The following is a 23,346-nucleotide window of genomic DNA, read 5'->3' on the forward strand; positions in this document are numbered from 1 at the left end:
AATGTAGCTAGTTTGTGGCCAGCTACTTGGGAAAGTGGAAAAATAATAATTGCCTATGAAAATGTGAAGACATATATTCCTTAAGGACAGATGGGAATTGTTTGGTGTAGTCTGGGTGAAGGGAGGAGGTGCAAAAAGATGATTTTAAGGAGAGGTTTCCTGCCAGGGAGAGCTATTAGGCACCAGAGTTATTTCCTCAATGAAAACAGAGGAAAGCAATTCCTTCAGACTTTTAATAATAGATTGGGCAAAGAATTAGGAAATATAATGAAGAAGCCTGTACTGGCAGGTAATTGAGCTAATCAGAACAAGCAGATCTTCGGGTTTCTTTTTGTTTTTAAGGCTAATTTAAAGTCAGCTGCTATAGATATTTCATTTATTCAGAGCCTTTTGCATCACAGTCCAATGCCCAGGAATAAGGCAAAGCAGCTCTATATTAAAAAAGAACCACTGAGAGGACACTGGGACGGAGCAGTGCCAGAGGGAAGAGATTCCATGGGCACACATACAGCACACAGGCAAGTTCGCAGGCAGGCCACAAAAGCCAGTGTGGAAGAGAAGGGGCAGAAGGAGCCAAGGCTAGATCTGGGAAATAAAAAATGAAAAGCAAGGATGGAGAACCAGGGGATTGGATGGGCTGGGATGGGGTGGGAGGGGGTCCTGGAGAGGACTCTGTCTTGGCAACAGCTGTGGAAAATCAAAGTACAGAATGAAAAACTGCTTTCAGAACAGCCCGTGATCAAATACCAGACTAAGCTAATTTGTACTTCAGGGCTAGAGCAGAGGATGTTAGCTGCAGCCCATGCCTCTGTACCTTGCAACACATCCTGTGTTCCTGGACACACAGCAAGCACCAAATCATGGGCATCCAGTTCAGACTCTAACTGAGGTGTAAAAGCCGAAAAGCATCAAGTTGAGAACCTAAACTTGGGGCAGGGCAGATTCTTCTGAGCCTTGTGGTGTCTGGATTACTCAGAGGGTGACTAAGACAGGTTCTTCTTTCTCTCACTCTTAAACCTGAACAGTATGGTCAGTGCAAGCTTTCTTCTATCATTTCTCATCATCTTCTATCTGCTCTTCATTTGTGAAATATAATTTAGAACATGCTTTAAGTATTCCATGTTGGGCTTATTAACCAGTTAAGCACATTGCTGGGCATGAGGTCTGGAGGGAGTACAGCTCCTTCAGAGATTGGGGGTGATGCTGAGGGCACTGGTAATACATCTTCACCAGTCCCAGGCCGGGGTGTGTGGCCTCCTATGCATCTGGGAGAAAAAGGTTTGCTCCTAAAACAGCTGCAAAGAAAGAAAGAAGCAGAAATTCCTCAAAGGAGGTCCTTGCCATAAATTCTGTCACAGCTGAGTAAATGCAAATGAACTTTATTGCCTTTTAAACAATGTACTGGCATTTCAGATTATCTCGAGGTCTGACTCAGCAATCTATACCCATTATGAGTAATAATTACTCCCAGCTGTAATCTCACAAAAGCCATTATTGGTTATCAGTATATGGAAAGGTTGCAGTGCTTGTCCCAGAGGTGTCAGAGTCAGACTTTTATGTTCTTGCTGAGTGCAATGGATGGAGATGCTCGGGCTAGAACACTTGTTCTCGCTTAATAGCCATTTACTCCAGAAGCATCCTCCCTGAATGATGCTGTTATCATTAAGCCTGAGCAATGATATTAGAGTCTGGCCCTGTGTTCTATAGACTACACAGGGAGAAGTACTCCATCCTCAGTACAAATCTAACCCAACTTGTTTTAAAGCTGCTTGGAAAAGTGGGACATTTGCTATGTGCTCACAACCAGGACACACACTTAAGGAGATGTGGATGGGGCAGCTTTTGTTCTCTTGTCTCTTTGAGAGAAGGAGTATCAAATATGGAAGAAAGAGGGAGGGATATTATGTGGGTTAACGCTTCTTGAGACATCTGCACAGACTGTGGTATAGTTAGACCTAAGGAAAAAAGAGCATGAAGAAAAATAAGGCTAAATCTCCTAATTTGGGCCTCTGTATTAGCAATAGCAAAGACTTTCTGGAAAAGTCACTAACTTCATACTGTAGTGCACAACTCAGATTCCCTAAAATCTAGTTCATGCCCTAATAGAAGCTGATACCACCATTAGGTTTAAAATATAGCTAGACTAACATCCATCAGCAAGTTGACCTAGAAACTTATTTATTTAAGAACATAAGTGGGCTGAATGAAAGACTGATTTCAGATGCCAAAAAACAAAAACAAAAACAAGTACAATGGGTTTTGGACCTTGACAATTGTTGGGAACCATATTGGCAGCCATCAAGTTAGAATATTTGATCTTCACAGCTTGACGTCAAGAATGGCTTTTAAATCTCCTGGCTGGTAAATATATTTGGCTGCTGCGTTGTTTAACATTTGAGGCTCTTATAGATATTGTGGTTACAAAGTTGATCAAACATGCAAGGCATTATTTGTAGGAAAAACATTTACCTTACTGGAGAGGCTTGACATATACAGAAGGCTCAAATGATTTCCCATCTGCTTTAATCCGTGAAGTAAAATGGAATTTGCTTTGAGCCTTAAAAAAGGCAGTTCTTCAGATGCTTACTGCTGCGTCTGGTATGGCTTGTGAATGCCTATGTGTAAGCTCAGCACCATTTTCTTTTGTGTGATTAAACTTGCTCAAGAGATTGGAAAATTTTTACACTGTAAAGCAAAGCAAAAAGAAAATGATCTGGGATTTGAGCTGTGAGCATCAGAATTGTTGCCGCTGTTTCTGGTCTCTCCTTTCTCTGTTAATGGAAAATTAGAAAGAGAGAAAGGACTGGAGAAGTAGGGAAGGAAGGAATGAAAAGAGTTAGAAGAGGAATTACATCTTATCTGAAAGTTATACTCATGAGTTTCCATGAACATGTTTGGAGTAAAAAAAGGGTTTAGAGGGAGGTGGTTTAGAGTTGAAAAAATGAAGGAGGAGGAGGGTTAGACGTATCTAGATCAGATCTTGCCTAACAGTGGGATGTGATGCAGAACTCTGTGTCATTAAATGCACTCCTGCCTTTTTCTAGATAATACTTCACCTACAACAGTAATTCAAAATGCTCAGCAGTGTGGGCCAGGGACTGAAACCTGCAGGATTAAAACAAACAAGAGAAGGAAAAAAGAAATAGTTTTTATCCAGAAAGTTACTGAAGCAAAAAGGAGCGGCACTGGGGGTCTGCATCTCCCCTTACAGGGAGCGCAGTGTCCTTCAAGCTCCTGCCATTTCCATCTGCTTATGTGCTGTGTGGCTTGGGATTGTAGGATGCTTTCAGGTTTGCTGGCAGTGCCCTAAATGTGCAGAGATGGTAGAATAATCCCAGTTCTCAAATGGAGATCTCAATCTCAAGAGATCAAGAGTCCTTACATTTGCTATCTCTCCAGACATAAGTATCCTCTCAAGACAGCCTGGTAAGAACCATTCATCTCTCAAGAGGAAAATTTGACTTCCACCCCTTAAACCACTCAATTTTTCAATTCCTTCTGTTCTTCAGGAAGACAGAGATGTCTGATGTATGCAGGGAGGAGGCTGGTGTGCGTGTGTTGAGCTTAGAGCTGACGCTGCTGTGCTGAACCATAGCTGAGATAAGGATTATCTTCCCACTCAGCTTAAAATACCCAAACTCCTTTCCTGGAAATAGCTTATTTTGAAGTGAAACAGAGCAATTTGGGCACAGCTGCCATGACTATGTCTGTAACACTGGCTGTTAGTCTGCCAGTCACACTGGAGTCAGTGGGATGCTATCACTGCCTCTGCTGAAGGGTCTGCTCTGGGTGAGCTCTGCACATGGAAAACCTGAAGAACCAACGTGTAAGAGAAGCATGAGGAAAAGTCCCAGCTGCAGGATGAGCATCAGTGGCCACTTGAGCTCGTATTAGACATCAAAGAACCCAGCTTGTATTAGACATCAAAGAGTCCATCAAAAACTGAGCTTCAGGAGTTCTGCTCTTCTCAGGAAAGCTTTCATTGCTGACTTTCAAAGCACTGAATTTGTGTGGGAACTGCAGCTCACTTTATTTTGAAGCTTGGTTTCCCAAATGGACCAAAAATGTGAATTCTACAGAATCAAAGGCAAGAAAGCAAATAAAAAGCACCAAATTCGGTACGTTTTTTTCTCCTAAAAATAATAATATTTTGAAGCCAATCTGGGGAGTTTGGGGTATTGACTCATAATTTTTGAATACTTTGGAAAGAATGTAACACAGACTCTCCAGTAAAGGAACCAGAATATTACTGCATGAAGTGAATGAGCAATGAGTGGCACTTGAGCTGCAAAGGCAATACATACCAAGAGCTGCTGCTGAGAAAATTTATGAACAATTTTAAATAAGAAATTCATTTGAGAATCTGACAATTTGTGGACAAGTGTTCAACAATAAAGTTCCAAAAAACCGAGTCCAAAGTCTCAGAATCAGCAAAGAAAATGTACACAGTTCTCTGTCATGTTATTATTGGACTGGGCCAGACGTCCAGACACACCAAGTTAGTCAAGCTTGCTGTCAGCTACACCATAAATTCATATGGAATTTCAGTGCTATCTCAGAGGGGTAATATTGGCCTAAGATATTTCCATTTCAGAAACTTCTCCCGTGGCAGATTGGTATTTTTTTGCCCAGTTTTGCCTGGTGTTGGGCTTCCTTAATGGCTTTGGCCTCACAGATCTTTATTGGCTGCATATTCCCCTCGCAGTTGCTCCAGCCTGGCTCCTGCCGGTCAGACCTAACGCTACTCCACTGTCAGGGGATGCTACCGTGCTATTTATAAGCCCTCTGCTACACACAGGTATTTATGGCACTGACTAGGGTCAGGAAGAACAAAAAAAAAAGAGAGAGAGAGAGAAGGAAAAAAGGAAAAAGTTTTCTCCATTTTTATTAGTCAAGTTCACAGCCAACCACACGGCCACAAACTGGAAGCCGTCAGCTCAGACAACTGGAACAACATCACCCTTTGAATCCTGCAAAAGCCATTATACTATACTATACTGTACTAATTATATCCTATCGTATCATACCATATATTTGAGTTTGTATATATGGACATATATATATATATACTTCTTATTAGAGTGGTGTCAAAAATTAGATAAATGATCAAAGTTTTCTCTTAAAGACCACTGTCTCCTGTACCTGCTGGAATAGCAGTCCCATCCCTGTATTGATATGAGTACATCCCATGTCATCAGCCTGGCCGATGCTTCCCTCCCATCATGAAATGTCCTTAGCCTTGCAGAGATCCCAGCTCACCTCCCAAAGGGGTGATAGGCAAGTTTGTGTCATTCAAGTAAGCCAATAACTGTTGTCCTTTAGCTCGAGCATCCCTGGATGCTGATAAAGAAGCATCAGGACTGCACTTGTCAGCCTTGTGCCCATGTCTCTGCTGTGGGATGTCCTATACCAGGGGCTGCTGTTGGCTCTGCCCCATGGTGGCTTTCACAAGGTCACTTTCATTCTTTCCGCATCAGTTTCCGTATCGGTAAGATAAGGGCTCCCAGTACCCGCCTCCTTCAGTGGCTGGTGTGAAGGTTTAATGAACAAATTGCAGCCTCTGTGGGAGTAACAAAGAGGAGGAAGGACAGGGGGAGGGAGAAACAGGGTAACAGTGGTAGGAAACACATGGTCAGTGCAGAAATTCCCATCAGGGAACAATGCTGCTCCAGCTGGGAGGCTGTGTAGGTGACCTCAGGGCTTTGCCTCTCTGAGCTCTGTGAGCCTATTGTTCTATTGTATCCTTTACAGGGAGTTCAAGGGGATAAACAGCGATTTCCAACCAATCTCAGCCTCTGAGATTACTTTCTTCCTTTCTGGCTTTACTTGAGCAAAGAAATCAAGGATTGATGCTCTCTGCACCTGTCAGGGCATGCACTCGGCATGTGGTTTTGTAGAGATGCATGCAGAGCCTGTGCTGGAGGCTGGAAGGATGCAGCAGTAAGCAAACTCGGAGCCCAGTGCAGCGAAGAGCAATGTAGTCAAGGCTCCTCAGGGTTGTTCTTCAACCTTAATGATTCTATGATGTGTGAGCAGTCATGCTGAGAGAACATCATAGGAGCCGGCAGAGATGGGGAGAGATTGAACCCAGAGCCTGCAGGGCTCTGTGGACTTCTCTTAAATATGGTCTCTATTCCTAGTCCACGTTAATTTTAAAAAGGCCAACCCCTTCTTGGAGCAGGTGGTACAAGAGGTAATTTGGCAACTGAAAAAGATAATATGGAGTGGAGGGAGAGATAAAAGGGTGAGAAAAGGACCAGGGAACAGCAGAGGGAAGTGAGGAGCATGAAGGGAGCAAGAGAGCAGAAGGAAGGCTGCAGCCAAGGGGTACATGCAACAGAAGCAGGGAGCCCCAGCCTCAGCAGAGCCTTATGAAGTGATTTTCTGCCAGCCCAAACAGCAGCAAGTCTGAAATCAGTTAAGAGCTGTTTATTTGTTCATACCACAGGATGTAAACTAATATAGTTAAACTCCTCTGGGAAAATAAAGTTGAATCTTTTTTAGATTTTGGGGTTTTTTTTGTGGGTTGTTCTCTTTTTTGAGGGGGGGGGGGAGGAATGGGAGGAAAGGGGGTAAGTTAAGGAGTATATTCATCCTTCTTTCCCCTGTCTCCTAAAGTTTAAAAGGTTTCATGCACCCAAAAAGTCATGCTACCATGCCTCTCCAAGGGGAACAGCTGTTGGTGCACGGAAGAGCAAGAGATTGGCTGTGTCAGGCAGTATGTAGAACATCTTGTTGCTTCATCACAGTGTGTGTTTAGTGGCTCTTCTCTGAGTCTTAACCATAGAATGTGAAGATTTGCTGGGCAGTAGATGTGAGTGACATTCATGTGAAGTTAATACCTGTGTGCAGGAGGCTCAACACTCTCGGGTCAGTTGAAATGTGTTTTTAGTAGGAGTTAATTAGGGGAAGAGTATTTATTTTTAGCTCAGGTTTTGCTTCTTTGGGTTCCGTTTAGAAGCTCCAGAAGTTTTACCTTCCCAAGGCAAAAATAAAATTAAAATGACAAGATCCTAAACTTCTCACTTTGAATAATCAGAATGGAGCTCTATGTAATATACAAATATTTCAGGAGGAAAAACAGAACCTGAAGCTGAAAAACAAGGGCTACAGGGCTGGGGAGGATAAGCACCCCGTGGGGCCGGGCATTCCTCCGGCACTGCATTCCCAAGCAAAAGAGAAAGAAAAAAAATAAGAGAGGTTTAATTGACCAAAGGCCTGATTGTCTTTTCAGACACCCTTCTTGATGTGGTTGGAGATTGGAACCCTTCTGGAAAGAGCCTTGACATTTCATAGCTTAGATATTTCCTCCATTGCTTTTGACTTTCAGGCCTCAATTATTTCCACCAGGAGAGAGTTTGCCAAGCTGATGAAATTGGAAACAGAGTGGATGTTATAAAATACAGGTAGCTCGGGCGGCTGTGCGTGATGCTGCCTCGTGTGGTTTTTTCATTTGAGTTCTCCCGACGCCCTGCAAGGGCTGCAGCAGGGCAGCTCTCAGAGGCAGCAGCGTGCAAGACGGCCGTGCACGTGTGTGTGCACACGTGAGGCCAGGTATTGATTTTAGCTGGGTTTCTAATCTGGAAAATTCCTTATAGTCTTTGCAGAGATTAATTATTCTTCCCGGTTGTGGAAGGAAAGGAGGGAAACTGTTCTTGTCCCTCAACAGGTTTTGATGGAAATTATATTCCAGTGCCAAATGGTCATTGAAAACATTTTTAAAGTACATTTATGGGGAAAATATCGCAATTCTCTGGCTTTTTGTGCCCTGTTTAACTGTTTTGTGGGGATGGAAACCTGTAAACTTTCAATTTACTGCAGCCATCCTGTTTTACAGCTTAGAAAAACACCTCCAGAACTGCTCTCTTTCAGGGGCTTTGCTGTCATACCTGGGCAAGGCAACTGCACTAATGCAGCCAGAGCTTCTGGTGCTCAGCGCATTGGAAAACTTGGCCCAAATCAGGATTCTTAAATATGATGGCCCCTAAATATAGATTTCTAGCAGTGCTGAGTGAGGTGTTGGTTGTAGGACCATCTGGACATAAGTGAAACTGAGTCCCCCTGTTGTTTGCCTTCCAAACAGGAGCTGATGCAGGATCTGCCTTGCACAGCCCTGCTCCCCATCCCATGGTCCCAGGTGAGTTTAAGCCAAACTCTTTATATAAAGAAGTCTAAGAAGGATTAAAGGTTTGGCTCTGGAGAAGAGGAGGCTCAGGGAAGACCTTATCACTCTTTACAGCTCCCTGAAAAGAGACTGGAGCAAGGTTGGGGTTGGTCTCTGCTACCAAATAACAGTGACAGGACAAGAGGTGATAGCCTCGCATTACCCTAGGGTATATTAGTAAATATCAGGTTGGATATTAGTAAAAAATTCTTCTCAGGAGAAGTAGTGCTGCACTGGCACAGGGTGCCCAGGGAGCTGATGGAGTCACCATCCCTGGAAGAGCTCAAGAACTGTAGAGAAGTGGCACTGAGGGATGAGGTCAGTGAGCATTGTGGGGGTGGGCTGAGGTTGGGCTTGGGAATCTTAAAGGTCTTTTCCGACCTTAATGATTCTGTAATTCTGTAAGTGCACTGATCTTCAAAAAGTCAGTTGAGTTGAGCAAGTGCATGGTTCCCTGTAGGAGCCTATGGGCTGGAGGTGCTCAGGGGCTGAGGCTCCTCGACAACACTGTGCCACTCAACCCTAATTGCCATCTTGGATAGCAAGGTGCAGATGCCATGAAGCAACAATGGTTTGTTCAGAATTGGAGGAGGTGGTTACCAGCCTGAAAGTGCTCAGAGGGGTAATATCCATCTCTCTCCTGGGAGGACATGTGGAGAGCGGTTTGTCTCTGCCAGCAGTTGGAAGTCTGAGGACATTTCTGTAGGAAGTAACAGCAGTAAAACATCCTCTGTGGCATGTAAACAGATTTTCCCTATTCAGTATGGTTAAAAATAAAGAAGGGAGCTGTGTGAATGTCTTGGAGGTGCTCTTGCTTGTCTTTCACTTGCAAGCAGAAAGCTGCAACATCCTGATCTGTGATCCAGTACAAATACAAAACTAAATCATATTTCCATGTAATCCATCCATGTTCTTAGAGAGGAAAAGAGTCCTTAACAGCTGACTAGGAGACCCTGGAGTACAACTGAGCTCTCAAAATGCACAGGTGTGCCAAAATACTTCACCAACAGTGTGTGAGAAAGTATTCACATTGTTCCCAAACCATGGGAAAAACATATCCTGTTCCCATTTCTGACATGTGCCATTTATAAGGCTCTATGTTCTGCTCAGTGCTGGAACATGTGTTGTCTCCTTGTGACCATCCCTGATTGAGGGACTAGCGATAAACTTTCGCTAGCTTCCGTGCATTGTGCTTTGCTACACGGAGCAGTAGAGGCTGTGCTGGTGGCCTTGCTCCTGCTCATACTGGGGATTAACCCAACAAGAGTGCACCTCATGCACTCTTTGGACTGCCTTGCATCAGGAAAACTATTGGAGGAAGAGGCTGTTTGATGCTGTTGTATTCTTCCTAGTGCTTCTCACTTGCATGCACGGTGTTTCCTCTGGCGGTTGTGAGCAATCAAAGAGGATCACTCAGTGATGAAAGACGGAAATGAGATGGACCAGAACAAACTCTGATGGTAGGAAACTTGGATGTCATTGCATTTAAATGAGCAGTTTAGTAAGGGAAACAGAGCAATGACTGCAGAGAAGAATGACAGATATTTATTGCTTTATAGTAGTGAAATGCTTTTTACATTTTTGGCTAATGTGAGTGTGTATCTGCAATTTCCACTTGAAACGTCTTGGAGATACAGTAGCTTTTCTTTTAATCAAGAAAACTTCTATGCAATTCTTTCATTAAAAGCAATAGCAACAACTGAGAAGCAAAGCAAGTTTTTGCTTTCAGATTTTCTGTTAAAAATCACTTAGTTGTGATATTTTGACCACCTTGTGTGTTTGACAGCACATGACTTTCTTCTTCCTCTGGATGTCAGGGACAAAAGCAAGGTGATTCCTCTTCTGAACCACCCTCAAGTACTCAGAACTTTTCTGATATGTTCTTATATGTGCCGTTTTTTAAAAAGAATAGTCTACTTAGAGCAAAGAAATTAAAAGCGGTGTTTGAATTAGAACATGCAGGCTACATCTAACATGCCCTCTATCTACTTTAAAAGAGTTTTGCAACTTCAGATCAATTCACAGACAGCTTCCAGCTCCTGAACTTTCTGTAAAGGAAACAAGGATACAGGAAAACTAATGTAAAGTTTTCCAGATAATTGCTGATGTGGCATTTATGCATCAGCAGACCACCCAGCAGACCAGCATCCAGACCCAGCCCAGGATGGGAGTGGGACAGAGTCTGGGTGTGCACTGTCGGGTTTTGATCTACTGCTGTGAGTTCTTGCAGCAGATTTATTGTAACTTGAGCCCCAGGTGAAGCCCTCAGAAAGTGGCTCTCACTTCCTGGATGAGGAAAGGCATCTCCCAACACTTAGCAGCCCGTCTGGCTGGGCTTGAGTTTAATCATTCAGATATTGCAGCCACAATGAGTTCCAGCTATGCAGAGTTCAATGGAGGTTCAGGGCACTCAAGCCATGAGCTAATTCTCACCATCACCAGAACTTCCCTAATTTTACAGAGATTGGAAAAATGCTGTAGTAAATAGAACCTGGGTATCAATAAGAATCTATTCTGCAGTGGGCATGTTTGACTCCTGGAGCGGTTCGTGGCAGTGCAGATGATTGAAGCTGTGTTTTCATACTACAGTCGCATTTTCCAGTCACTGGGTTTTCTATCCCAAAACAGCAATTATTTTACTATTGATCATTCATTTCCAGTGATCTAACTGGAAATGTATGATGGTACAGCAGCCATTTTCACCAGTCACCAATTTTGGTTGTGTTTTCAGTGCATCCAGTCATTTCCAGCCCCACCACCCACCCCTTGGGATAAGGTGACAGTGGCAATCCCCACCTTGTTGGTATTTTTACACTCCAGCCCAATGTGGTAGTACCAAGTCCCTTAGGGATGCTCTAGGGCATGTGGCACGGTTGTCTAATTGGGTTGGGGTTTGGGGTCACCATCCTCTGCTCAGTTAACCAGCACCTCAGTGTCCAATTTATCTTGAAGCTCAGTTTAGCAAAAGCTTCTTTTCTTGTACAGAAAAGTGATATTAACACTCAGGACAATTGTGAGTGGAGTGACGAGAGCACTCCAAAGCTGAGCTCACACCTCATGGCTTTGCAGACCCAAAGCACCCAACACTGACTTCAGCACCCTACATTAGATCTCTCCCAGCCACTTCTCCCCACCTCATCCACCCATGCTGCATGATCCAAAGCCCGCAGCACAAGGACCCCTTTAGAAATAACCTTAAAAATACATATATGTGTTGTTTTAATACATGAGGAGAAGCGAAACCAATGACTTCTTTTGCCTTGTTTTGTTTTAAATCAACAAAAGTTAATGTTTATAGCAGTCTAGGAGCTGGAAACCCAACTCAAGAAACACTTAATGTTTAGATCTACTTAGTGGTTGGAAAAAACAACTTCTTTAATGTGCCAGCAAGTGGAAACAGCCACCCCTTGTAAACAAACCTTTAGCATTAAGATATTTCTTAGCAGCGGAAAACCTTAACTGCATGGAGACATATTTCTTAGACGTTTCGGAGTGATCATAGGCTGCCGGCATAACCACACTCTGTCAGCAGATACGTCAATGATCAATGAAGATGAAAGAAGAAAGAGTTTCCATACAGGATGCTTGCTGGATGTTTGTTTCACAATAATTTACTGTATTACACACATAATTCATATCCATATAGGGAACTGGTTCAACACTGTACTACTCTAGGTTTGTGTTTTAGGGTCAGTGAAGTTAAACCAACACAGACAGCTAAGAGTTGGGCACCAGAATAAAAAATATTGGTTGTTTTCTGCAAGTACAGTAAAATTTCCCAGCCAGGGGATAAGCCTGCCAGATATTTTAGTGGTGACCTTGAAAAAATAATACATCAACCTGCTCAGTCGGTGTTTTGCCTTCAAAACCTCATCTCAACCCTGACCACGTGCTTTGCAGTGGCTTGTCCTGACCGTGGGGTGAAGCATCCCTGAAGTAGGCTGCGGATGGGAACTTTTTTCCCAAAGAAACAGTAGAAGTCCCATCAGTGAGACAATGAAATGCATCCGACTGCTGCTGGCAGGGAAGTGGCAGGGATGAACTAATAGGTTTTTCCATCCTTTGTGCTTTAAATCCAGTGCCTGTCTTGGTCATTACACACACCCTCTGCTGCTGTTTGCTGAGCTGGATCGCATTTCCTTTCACTTATATCTTAAATCCATTGCTTCACCCATGCACATTCATTCCCCAACACACAGTGGTCACTTGGGGCCCAGTGGGGCTGCCCTCCCACTGTCCCCTCCTGCCACTGCATCAGGACCGTGTGTCCCCTTCCTATTACAAGGAGGAAAGTGGCCAAGGACCAGAAGATCATCCCCGAGGCATGGGGCTTCTTTCTACAGCCTTAGCTGGAATAAAGGGGATTTGGGGGATGCTGTCCCGCCAAAGAGGAAACGAGCAATACAACCACCACACAAGATGCCCGCGTGCCCAAATCCATCCCCAGGAGCTGTTTGGAGGCTGGGAGCAAACATCAGTGCCCGCCACGCTCCTCCTGCTGGGTCATTTCCTTTGAAACAATTGGGAGCTTTGATCCCGTTATGTGAGCGAAAATCTGCCGCTGTTCTCACTGGGTGCCTTCGGTGGGGCTAAAAAAAGCCGCGCACTGTGAGCGGCTGAACCACTCTGCCTCTGACTAAGCCTCTGTCCTGAGGTTAGGTAATTTCCTCGCATAAATCTCTTTTCAAGAAGGATTTTAAACAGACTTTAACTAGCACCAGACTTCTCTCCTCTGGATTTGATCCTGAGGAAATACCTGATAATAAACAAATACCTTGCCGGGATCCACAGCCTTGCCAGAAATGACAGTTGATTTAAAAATCTTCTCTTTTTTTTTTCTTTTCACTTTTCTTTTTACCTCTGTTTTCTCAATTTAAACCTCTCCCCTTCCCACCCACCCCCTCCCCCCCACTCCCCCCACTCCACCCCCCCCCCCCCCCCCCCCCTTTTTTTTAGGTTTAAAAAATGTGAGCTAAATGGTAACCATACAGAGCAAGGAAGGTGCTGCAGAACAAACAAGTCTGAGCAAGGTTAGCATCCACAGAGGGAGATTGTTTCACTGAACACATCCACGCTTCCAAAACACCTACACCATATTCTCTCCTAATGTAAGATTTTCATTTGGGTTCAGATCAGCATCTGTATATCTCCAGTGATCTGATTAAAGACAGTGGGGTTCATCCAGCTCCAGCATCGCAGTGCTGGGGGGAAGCTCAGGTCCCCATAGAGGAGCCTTGAACTCACAAGCCTGTTTTCTAAGGAAATATAAGGCAGTTTCATTTATTTATTTCCATATCCCAGATATTGTCTTGGGAGAAAGGGATCGTTTTCCAGAGCTTGTGTTGGTGCTGCTGAGCCTTTCCTAGGGATCAGCCAAAACTTCCAGCTGGGTTCATTGATTCCTCCAGGACTGCCTTGAAATGTTTATCAGCCCTTGTGCCACTCAGAGAGATAGAGCCTACAACATTGTGGTTGTATTCACCATGAGGATAAAGGGGATTTGGGAACAGTGATATCACTGGGTTTCACTGTGATCTATATGGTATTAAAAACAGGGGAAGCTGTGATGAACCATGCTGAGCAGTGATGTCCATAGCACAGATGAGTAATTTGGATTCCATTTTTATTTAAATCAAATTTCTATTACATTCCTCTGTGCCCATGCCTTGAAATTCTCTCTGGTCATGCATTTGGCTTAGGTGGGAATACCTCCTTAGCAGGTAAACTTTATGTTCCTTTCATAGAGTAGGCTGTTACCATTGACTTACCTCTGTTAAGGAAAAGGTGAAGATTTATTTCATAACACTTTAACTTCCAGCAGTATTTATTCATTCAAGAAGTTCTCCTGACAGTTTGTAAAAGGGGGATCGTTTAGAAAAGAAAAAAAAGGATCAGTCATGTAAGTCCTCATTTGGGACTGCATCTCAAATTATATCTTTGTGATTCTGACTTTCTGCCCAGGTTCCAGTGGAAACTTTTTTTCACTTAAAAAGCAAATTTCTTTCTTTGAAGGCAACCAATCTAGCAGTGTTTGTTTTTTTTCCCCTTGTTTTTATTTCCTCTTATCCAGCCATATGTTCACCATTGTCATTACTTAATTGCTTTTCTCTCTTAATCCAGTTTTGTATTTTCTGTCAAAAATACAGTAAAAAAGGCAGGTAGTTGAGCTTTTGAAGGGTATGTGGTAGCTCTGTATCACCTGTACTTCTAAGGAAGTGTTCTTTTGTGTTAAATGGTCATAGAATCATGGAATCAGTAAGGTTAGAAAAGACCTCTAAGATCAGCAAGTCAAGCCATCAACCCATCACCACAGCACCCACTAAACCACATCCCTAAGCCATGTGTAGCTCCTCACAAGTAAGTCCTTCTCATATGCTGGAAGTTAAGCTCCACCTCACTGTGCAGATGGCACAGTGTGAACTGCAGACTAACTCCCATGGCAATGGTATAACACTGGCCTATGGCCTCAGGGGCCATAAGATGGGCTTGATGGCATCGTGAGTTGCTTGTGTCAGTGCCCAGACATTGCTTTATTCCCCCTTTGTCCACCGAAGCTCTAGCCTCAATCCTGTCATGTCTTTCCTCTTCGTGAGTTAATGCTGGTAAAGGAGAGAATGGTCTAGCATTGGTACAGGCTGTACAACACCTCACAAAAGGGAGGTGTTGGAGTCACTGTGCCTGGAAGTGTCCAGTGACCATGATTCTATGGGTTCAGAATGATGCTTGTGTTTTTTGGGTCCCAGCAAATACAGAATTTTATGAGACCTTACACTTAAATTCCTTCTGTAATGCTTAAAAAATAAAAGCTCCCATTCAGGCTGCTTACCACGGGTGTCTCACATAATCATTAAAGTAGTTTCAGAGGCCAAGGAAGCACAAAGCAATTGCTGCAGGGCTGCCAGACCTTGTCTGCACTGATCATGTGGGTGCCCACTGCGGGGGGCTGTGGGGAACGGCTTGTCGACACCCCACCTATGCAGCCAAAGCAAATAATCAAGAAGGAAGAAATGTATATCTTTGCTAATGCTTTTCATTGTGTCTTTTTGAAGATCTGATACACTGAGATTTCCTGTAATTACATGTAATAGCTGGAGGGGGGAAGAAGGGAAGACAGCAAATGAAAGTCATAGAATTAATTCATTTAAATCTGTCACTAAGTCTTCGTTGAGCCAACCTGTAAATAACTCCACTGCTAATGTAACTTTGTTTGCGTAACTCAGCTCAAACCCCTCAGAGATGAGGAACCCAGTGTTTTTCCCTTCACTGCCTGCACATGAAGTGCTATTCAGGACAGCAATAGTCTGTAAATCTGCCTCTGTGGCAGTGCACCAGATCTGAGTGGACGAAACAAGCTCCTCATGCCAGCACACATGCCTAAAATTAGCACCAAAGGTATTGGATTCTCAAGTGTTTTATTCCTTTCTTCTCCTCTCACAACAGGGCTGGGTTTTTGGCATGCTGCTGAGGACCAGTTCATAATAGTCTGAGGTTACTGCACCATTCAACCAAATCAGAGTTGAGCATCTTTCTTTCACAAGATGAACCAGCTCCTCCCCTCCCAGCGCACCAAATCAAATTAACCTACTGGGATAACTGGACTGGGCTGCTCAGGAGCTGGTGGTCTCTGAGCTTTGCAATAATCATCTGCAGATGGCAGGAAAATGCAAGTCTGAGAAACATAAAGTGGCTGAATGGCATCTGTCCAGGAGTCATTGAGGCTCCAGGACCCCATTCATAGCATGGGGATGTAATGTTCTGGTGAACACCATCCCATCAGGTGCAGAACATGGGTGCTGCCTGCACTATTATCAGTGGGACATGCTGGGGGGAGCTGGGAACTGCACAGAAGCAGAGCAAGAATGTTGTATGCCCATTACCAGGAGTGTGGCAGTCCAGTGCTGACTGTGAGCATCACCTGATAGGACATCATATAGAGGGAGCCTGAGCAGAGAGGTGACCTTGGGGTCAAGGAAAATGAGATAGAGAATGGAATAAATGGAAGAATAGAGGCAAAATGCCACTGACTTTTTGTAACCCAATCCAGAAGGCCCCAACAGCAAATGATGTTTCATACCAAGATTTCAAAAGAAAAAATCAATGTAGGCAGCACAGGTATTGGAGGAACACCCAGAGCAAATTCTCTCTTGTATTTAGCCCATGGAAAATATTAGTAATGCCTTGTGCCCCAGGAGACTGAATTGACCCTGACTGGCCCAGCCTGTCTGGAGGCGTTTCTGTGAGCCTGACCTATTAAATATTCTCTTTATTTTATTTCACAACAAACACTTCCCTCACTCCTCTCTAATGAGATGTTTGGCTGAGCAGCATTTGGAGAACAGAGAAATTCCATGACATCGTTTGCAGGTGGGCCAGGCAGAAGTGTCCTTATCGTCATGTTTTCATTGTATTAGATATCACTAGAAGAAAAAAAGAGATAACTTTGAAAACAAAATCTAACTGAACTCCAGCCCAACAGGAGCAAAATTTCACACAGCCATCTATTCTGGTAGATTAGCAGCCTTCAGAAGAGGAAGCCAAAGGGCCTGTTTTCTTTAGAGAGCATTTTAAAAATCTCTAAATCTCTTAGATTTTTTCAGTCCCAGAATAACCTTGGAAATACAGGAGTGCTTTTCTTCTTTAGTCTTGTCAACAATTCCAAGCAGAGATTTGTCCTGGACAAAACTACAATTCTGCCTTAGGTTCTGATGAGTGTAGAAGGGTTTGTCCTGTTAAAATAAGCAACAGCAGCATTCACTGCAGGGTGATTTCTGCTGATAACACAGTGGTAAACTGCTTTTCTTATGAAATCTATTTCCAGGGGTTGGTTTTCCATAGGAAAAAGTTACCATATGCCTGAATGTATTATGTCCTGAGAGCCATATTCATTCTCTGCAAGGATAGAGGATGATCGATGTTTTAGAAGATGTAAAGTCTATTTCAAGTTAGGAGAACTGTGTTTGGAATGGTGCATTTCTGAGTTAATGTACAGTGAGGATGCAGACTAAAAGGCCTCCGGGCAGCTTCAAATTGTTATTAAAGGGAGGAAAATATATGGAGGGAAAATCTATCATCTCCATTTTCCACGTGATTTCAAAGAAAAAAGAAACCACTTTGAGGGAAAGCTCTGAAAAAAGGATCACCTCTAATGCTGTAAGTTATGGCTCTATAAATCAGTCAGATGATGTAGGGCTGGCACAAGGCAAATATATCTTCTAGTATCAAGAACTATAAGGAAGCTTCTCTCACTCAAGAGTTGTTCATAATTCACTATAATTGGTGGGAAAGTGAGGGCTGTGACAATTTAATTCATTCACAACTGGCAATGTTATTATTTGAGAACAAAGATGCCGTGTTAGATTGAAACCATCTGGTGTCAACAAAAACCATCCTCGTGGTCAAGCAACAGCTTGGGACAAGTGGATGTTGTTTGAAAAGTCACTGGGCCAAAAGGAGGGACGATTCCAGCCCTTCGAAATGGGCATGAATTCATCCCCTGTATTAAGGAAGGTGACACAAAAACATGCAGAGTCCCACCTTTCTAAAGTTAAGATATCTTTAGACTTTTTTCTGTGTTCTGAGGGTTTGGAGGACTTGGTCTTCTGCAGGTTGGCAATCAAGGTTGGGCAAAGGAATTGTGAAGCTCCACGGATAAAAACACTCCGGGTTTAAACAGCTTTGGGTGGACAAAGACTTGTCAGTTGGAGGAGAGTTTTCAGCAGTGCTGAAGCATGTGCCCCCCTGTTAATCCTCAGGGTATTCATATGTAAGGAGAAAAGGCAAACCCCAGGTCGGTGTAGCCCCAAGTGCCCAGCAAAGACAGAAGAGCTTTCTTCTCACTGCTTTGAACGCTGCTTTAGAGAACTGTGATGTTTCCTGGGAGTGGCTCTCAGGAGATCACAAGCTTTAAATCCCCCATTGCCTCCATCTCTGCTAAAGCCCCTGTGCACTCCTGGGCTTTTTTCTTCTTGCTCAGCTGAGATTTCACAAAGTTTCAGCTCAATTCCCTGCAAACCAGCCTTTCCCCAGGCATCCACCAGGCCTTAGGGAGGGGCTCTGCTTCGTTTCTTGACACCGAGCCTTTTAATCTCCAGCCAGAACAGGAACCAAAGTGGAAAAAAACAGCCATTGCACAGGGGCTGCTGCAGCAGGTGCCTGCAGGAGCCTGTTCCTGTGAGCACTCTGGCACTGGGATTTGCAGATTTAGGCAATTCCGGGCTCTTGGATGCTCTTGTAGAGAAGTTTGTGAACGTGGGAGTGTTTGTGTGAACTCCAACCCTTCCTCAGTGCTGGGCTGTCAGTCAGCGGAGCTGGCATCAAACGTGCATCCCCACATCAAAGCCCTGCTGACTTCCGACGAAGGGAAACAAGGGAAAACAGACTCTTGGTGCGTGTTGTTTATTTTAACATGTTTTTAGTGTTTGATTGATTTCTTTTTTTCCTTTTTTTTTTTTGTCCAGCAGCGAGCCTGAGGGGGCATGGTTTGCTTTGTCAGGAAATGAGAATAAACTTAAGCAAGCTTAGGCTATGCAGGCAGGTGCTGTCTCCATGCTAAATGTCCTCAAGCTAAGGCTGAGGTTGGGGTCAAGCCCTGGGGCTGCACTCTGCTGCCATCACAGAGACAGAGAATAAATACCCTGAGTGGGAAGGGAGCCATAAGGATCACAAAGTCCAACCCCTGGCTCCACACAGAACCAGCCAAAACTCAGACTCTATGTCTGAGAGCAGTGTTCAAATGCTTCATGAGCTCCAGCAGCTCGGTACCATGACCACTGACCTGTTCAATGCCTACCACCCTCCCTGTGAAGAGCCCTTTCCCAGTACCCAACCTGAGACCTCCCTAAAAAGCTCCATTACTGACTGAATGGCTTACAGAGCATCTGCAGACCCTCCACACTGTTACAGCCCCTATTTGTTCCTGATCCATTTACACATCACTTCTGATTCCTGTAGACATTTACAACCATTAGTTCCAATATAAAATAATCAGCTCCGGTGATCCCAACAGTGAGGCCATCCTGTACAATGCAAGGCAAAAACTGAAATCTGAGGACATTATGGCAATACCAGCCCTTCCTGAATAGCAGGAGGAGAACAACCCAGAGTCTGTATCTCTGATTTTCTTTCCATCAGGATCCAGGTGCATATTTTCTGCACATCTCAGTGTCCCAGCAGCATTACCCCCTGCTCCTGTTGGCAACAGTCAGCTGAGAGCAGTGGCTCCTATGCCTTTGTCACTCAGGTGCTGTTGAGGCTCAGAGGCACAGCTAAACATAAAGCTTCCAATTAGTCACAGAAAGTGAAACAGTCATTCAGGAGAATTAAGTTTGTGCAAAGGAGTGAATCACAGTAGAGATAATATCCAGGGCAACTTTAACTGAAAAGAGAGAGTGGAGGAGCGTAAATCACTCCCTGAGCACAGCCCGGCTGAATTGATCACAGCTGCTATACAATGCAGCTGGCAGTAAGAACTATTCCAGGGCTGCCCAAGCTATGTGCTTTTCTTACAAGTGCTTAGGAAAAAGGCTCTGCAATTGTAGTGATAAAGTCGGAGTGTTTTGTGTGTGTGTGTCTGTGTATCCATAAACCTCAATGTTGGCACCAGTTGTTTAACTTACAGAATTCACAGAGTCATAGACTTTCCTAAGCTGGAAGGGATCCATGAGGATCACTGAGTCCAACTCCTTGAGTGATGCATTAAATTCAAAAGATGCCCATTCTGGCAGCCCTTTTACTTCCCTTTTTTTCCCTTGGACTGTGGTGATAAGGACTGCAGAGCCTGAATTCTACGTTTGGAGAGAGGCTTTCCCAAAGATCTTAGAGGTGGGAATAAGAGAAAAAGAATTGGCTGGGGGTTGAAGAGTTAAGGAACCCGTAGCTTGAGCTGCTCTCGAGGGAGACAGGAAAGCCGTAGAGATTTGGCACTACATGCAGATCCCAAAAAATTAGATCATAGCACATAATTATCCTCCAAACTGGTCCCGGTGCCAAAATCTTAATATCTGGGATTGTTATAATTTGAAGTCACGTAGGAAATCCAGAGTTCCAATCAATTGCATTCCCATGCCCAAGTCGCTCCCTGTCCTTGCCCGTTTTACAATAAAACATACCTGGCATTGTGTGCAGAGTGAGTAACGATTCCTGTGCAGAAAGGGAAGAGAGAGAAACACGGAGAACTCTCCCAGGCACTGCAGGCAGCGGGCAGACAGTGCTGGCACGATGCAGCCGTGACTCAGCCCTGCATTCCCCTGCCAGTGGCTGCTGCCTCTTCCACCCTGTCCTGCTCCTTTCGGGACACAGTTTGCAATGTGCATGTAAAATCTTCTAGAGTTCTTATTAGCTCGGCTTGTGTCTTTCTGTCAGGGTGTACCCGGCTCTTCTAAAGTCACAGCACTTGCACAGGGTTGAATTCAGTGCAGTTGTTCCTAAATAAAGGTTGCTGCACAGAGTCCCTCAGACTCCCAGGAATCCAACCAGAAGAGAACATGAGCTTTGCACTACGGTGCCAGGAGGATAACAATGCTTTCTTTGGGCAGTAAATGGGAGCAGGATGGGGTCCATCACCCCCGGGATGGCACAGGCAGCAGGCACAAGGCTTGTTCCAGCACTAAGCACCTCATATCCCTACATGCATACAAACAGTTAGGCATGTCACCACTACATAGAGCAGCTCTGCAGCCTGGTGGCATCAAACCAGCTTTTCTATAGCATCAAGCGGGGGGTGAAAGATGTTCTGCAGGCAGAGGTGCTGTTATCTGTGAATTGGCTGCTGCTAGGAATAGGAAGCTCAACCAAGGACAAGCTACCAGAGCCTTCAGTGAGGAAAACAGCAGTGCAGGGGCAGCAGAGCCCACAGTGATTAAGGGCAGGACATGCCTTGTGAACTGGGCTCTTTTTTCACTTCCTGTTTATAGGTTGACTGCATTTCCCCAGTGTTTGAACTTCTCCATCACGCTGTTTCTCCGCTGTTGCTGACACTGAGCGAGAATTAATAAGCTTCCTCTGAGCAAACGTCTTTATTTAAACAAGCTGCTGCCCTGCCAGCAGCCCGCTGGTGAATGGCATTTTGCAGCAGCCAGGATGCAGGCAGAACTCCCCAGCAGCACCAACAATGATCCCAGGTGCTCTCAGTATTGCAATAGAAGCGCCTGTGCTGAGCAAGTATTTGCAGGGTTGCTTTCTTTTTTTTTCCTCCTTTCCATAGAAGGATGCTGAGCATGACTGAGGATCTGACTCCAGTCTCTGGTACTACACAGTTGACCTCAAGCCTGGTGAATTCTTCCAACAACCTGGCTTGCCTTGCCCCCCCCCCCCCCCATCCCCTGCCTTCCAACTGTTGTGAGCAGTGGAGCAAGGAGGTGGCAGCTGTGTTTTTGGCTTTTCCTGCATTTAATTATACTGCAGCAATATCCAAACAAGACGTTTCTCAATCAGACGTGAAATGTTTGTTTTCCTGTTCAAAAAATTAATCTGCTGCCTGTGGTATGCATGGCATCTCACATATTTCTTTCCCTACTCACTGTCAAGTGACTTGATATTCCAACAGAAACTGCCACAAAAGCGGGAAGTCAGATGGTCTGCAAGTTAATTAATCAATCCTTTTACTATATTAGCAAACGTAAAGGAATTCTGATGCAGACCCAATGCTTAAATCTGCTGCGACATCTGCAGTCAATCGTGCTTACATTACCCATTAACAAATTACATCTGTGCTAAGCAAGATACCCTGTGGTTCCATCATGCAGAGAGCTGGAGGACCACAGGCACCAGGACAAGCTAGACACAAAAGAGAGAGGCTACAGCAGAACAGGTTTGTCCCATGCTTGTTCCAGCTGTTGTGTGGGCTCAGTGTATGCTGAAGGATTAGTTCAGCCTTGTGATGGAATATAAAGGCTATGTGAGCAGACAGACTTTATGTTGTAAGGGCTGATGGGTTCGCCTAGTACCAACCACAGGGCCAGTTTAGTTGCTATGTTGCTGCTTCTTGAAGGTGATCTTGGGGCAGCTGGAATAATTTGGGCACCCCCTTAGTGACACATCTCAGGGTGTCCCCATGGATGACACAGGGCTCCCCATGGATAAGTGGAGCATTGAAACAAGGAGACAATGCCAGTGCTGCTATAATTACACCTAGGATCTAAATGCATTCCTCTTCAAAAGCGTGCCTGCTCTGTTCTGAGTAAGTGAACAGGTGTTTTATTTCCTCCATTCTTTTCCAAGAATTGCTTCCCTTGAATGCAGAGCTGAGCAGTGCTCCAGTTTCTTTTTGCTGAGTAGCTTCCAACTGTGGAATGGCTCGAGCCTGTTGTGTGCTTGTCCTCCCTCTATGCTCACAAACCACCAGCAGGGCAGCTGCTTTGCAAACAGCATTAAAGATCCACTGCCACCAGTGAGTTTGAATGCTTTGGAAGGACAGCCAGGAACTCATGGAACACCTTGTACCATCACCTGTGCATGACATGCTCTTCAGATGTAATGCAAGTAATTGGATGCAACCCTGCAGAGAGCAAAGAGCAGCCAGCCGGTACCTCTGTCAGCACAAGCACACAGAAGCAAATTTGGTGAATTTGCTATGATTTGGATTCTATCTTTAATATCTAGCCTCAGATTAAGTTATATTTTCATGATAGGATTAGCAGTTTAGCCCTTTATTCTCCTATTGTTCCAAAGCTGCTCCGTTCCTGACCTCGTGCACCATTTGTTTGACCAGTGTGGAATATGTTTTTGACTTCAGGCCAATGACTTTCCCATTGACATGGACAAATTTGTCTACTTTGTTGCATTCTGGAGATTTGATCCTCCTCTGGAGTCTGCTGGGCAATTCCCAAAGGATACAGTTGGGTTCCTTGCCATTATGTTTCTCCTTCCAAGATGGAAAGGACTTTTATGGCGAGTATAAAACCGAAAACAAGCTGTCACTTGCATTTGCTACACTGCTCTTTCTGTGCATTGTGAGCTGCCCTCTCAGGGTTTTGAAGCCTGCTGTATTATATGTGGATGGTGAAATGGTGGTGACAGAAGGGCTGGTGAAATTGAGATAAGTGAAGGACCATGCTGCGAGGAGCTGACTTGCCTGCTCCAAATGCCCTGAGAAGCAAAGGCAAGAGCCTTAGCACAGCATCATGCCACCTGTGTCTTCCCATCCCTGCTACCTGCATCCATCCTGGCACAACCCGGCTGTGGCT

At 44.5% G+C, this 23,346-nt stretch overlaps 1 long non-coding RNA gene across 1 annotated transcript; it reads right to left on the reverse strand.

The window, feature by feature from the left end:
- Positions 1–9,789: 9,789 nt before the first annotated feature.
- On the reverse strand, positions 9,790–20,646 carry LOC146757334 (uncharacterized). Its single transcript, XR_014936654.1, has 3 exons — positions 20,272–20,646; positions 13,933–16,581; positions 9,790–10,212 (listed from the first exon to the last, which is right to left on the reverse strand). It is a non-coding gene; the product is annotated as an uncharacterized LOC146757334 (long non-coding RNA).
- Between the last annotated feature and the right edge of the window lie 2,700 nt (positions 20,647–23,346).

Source organism: Coturnix japonica, chromosome 23, assembly GCF_054131305.1.
Source record: "Coturnix japonica strain WE chromosome 23, WE-NBRP24, whole genome shotgun sequence".
NCBI classification, from domain to species: domain Eukaryota; kingdom Metazoa; phylum Chordata; class Aves; order Galliformes; family Phasianidae; genus Coturnix; species Coturnix japonica.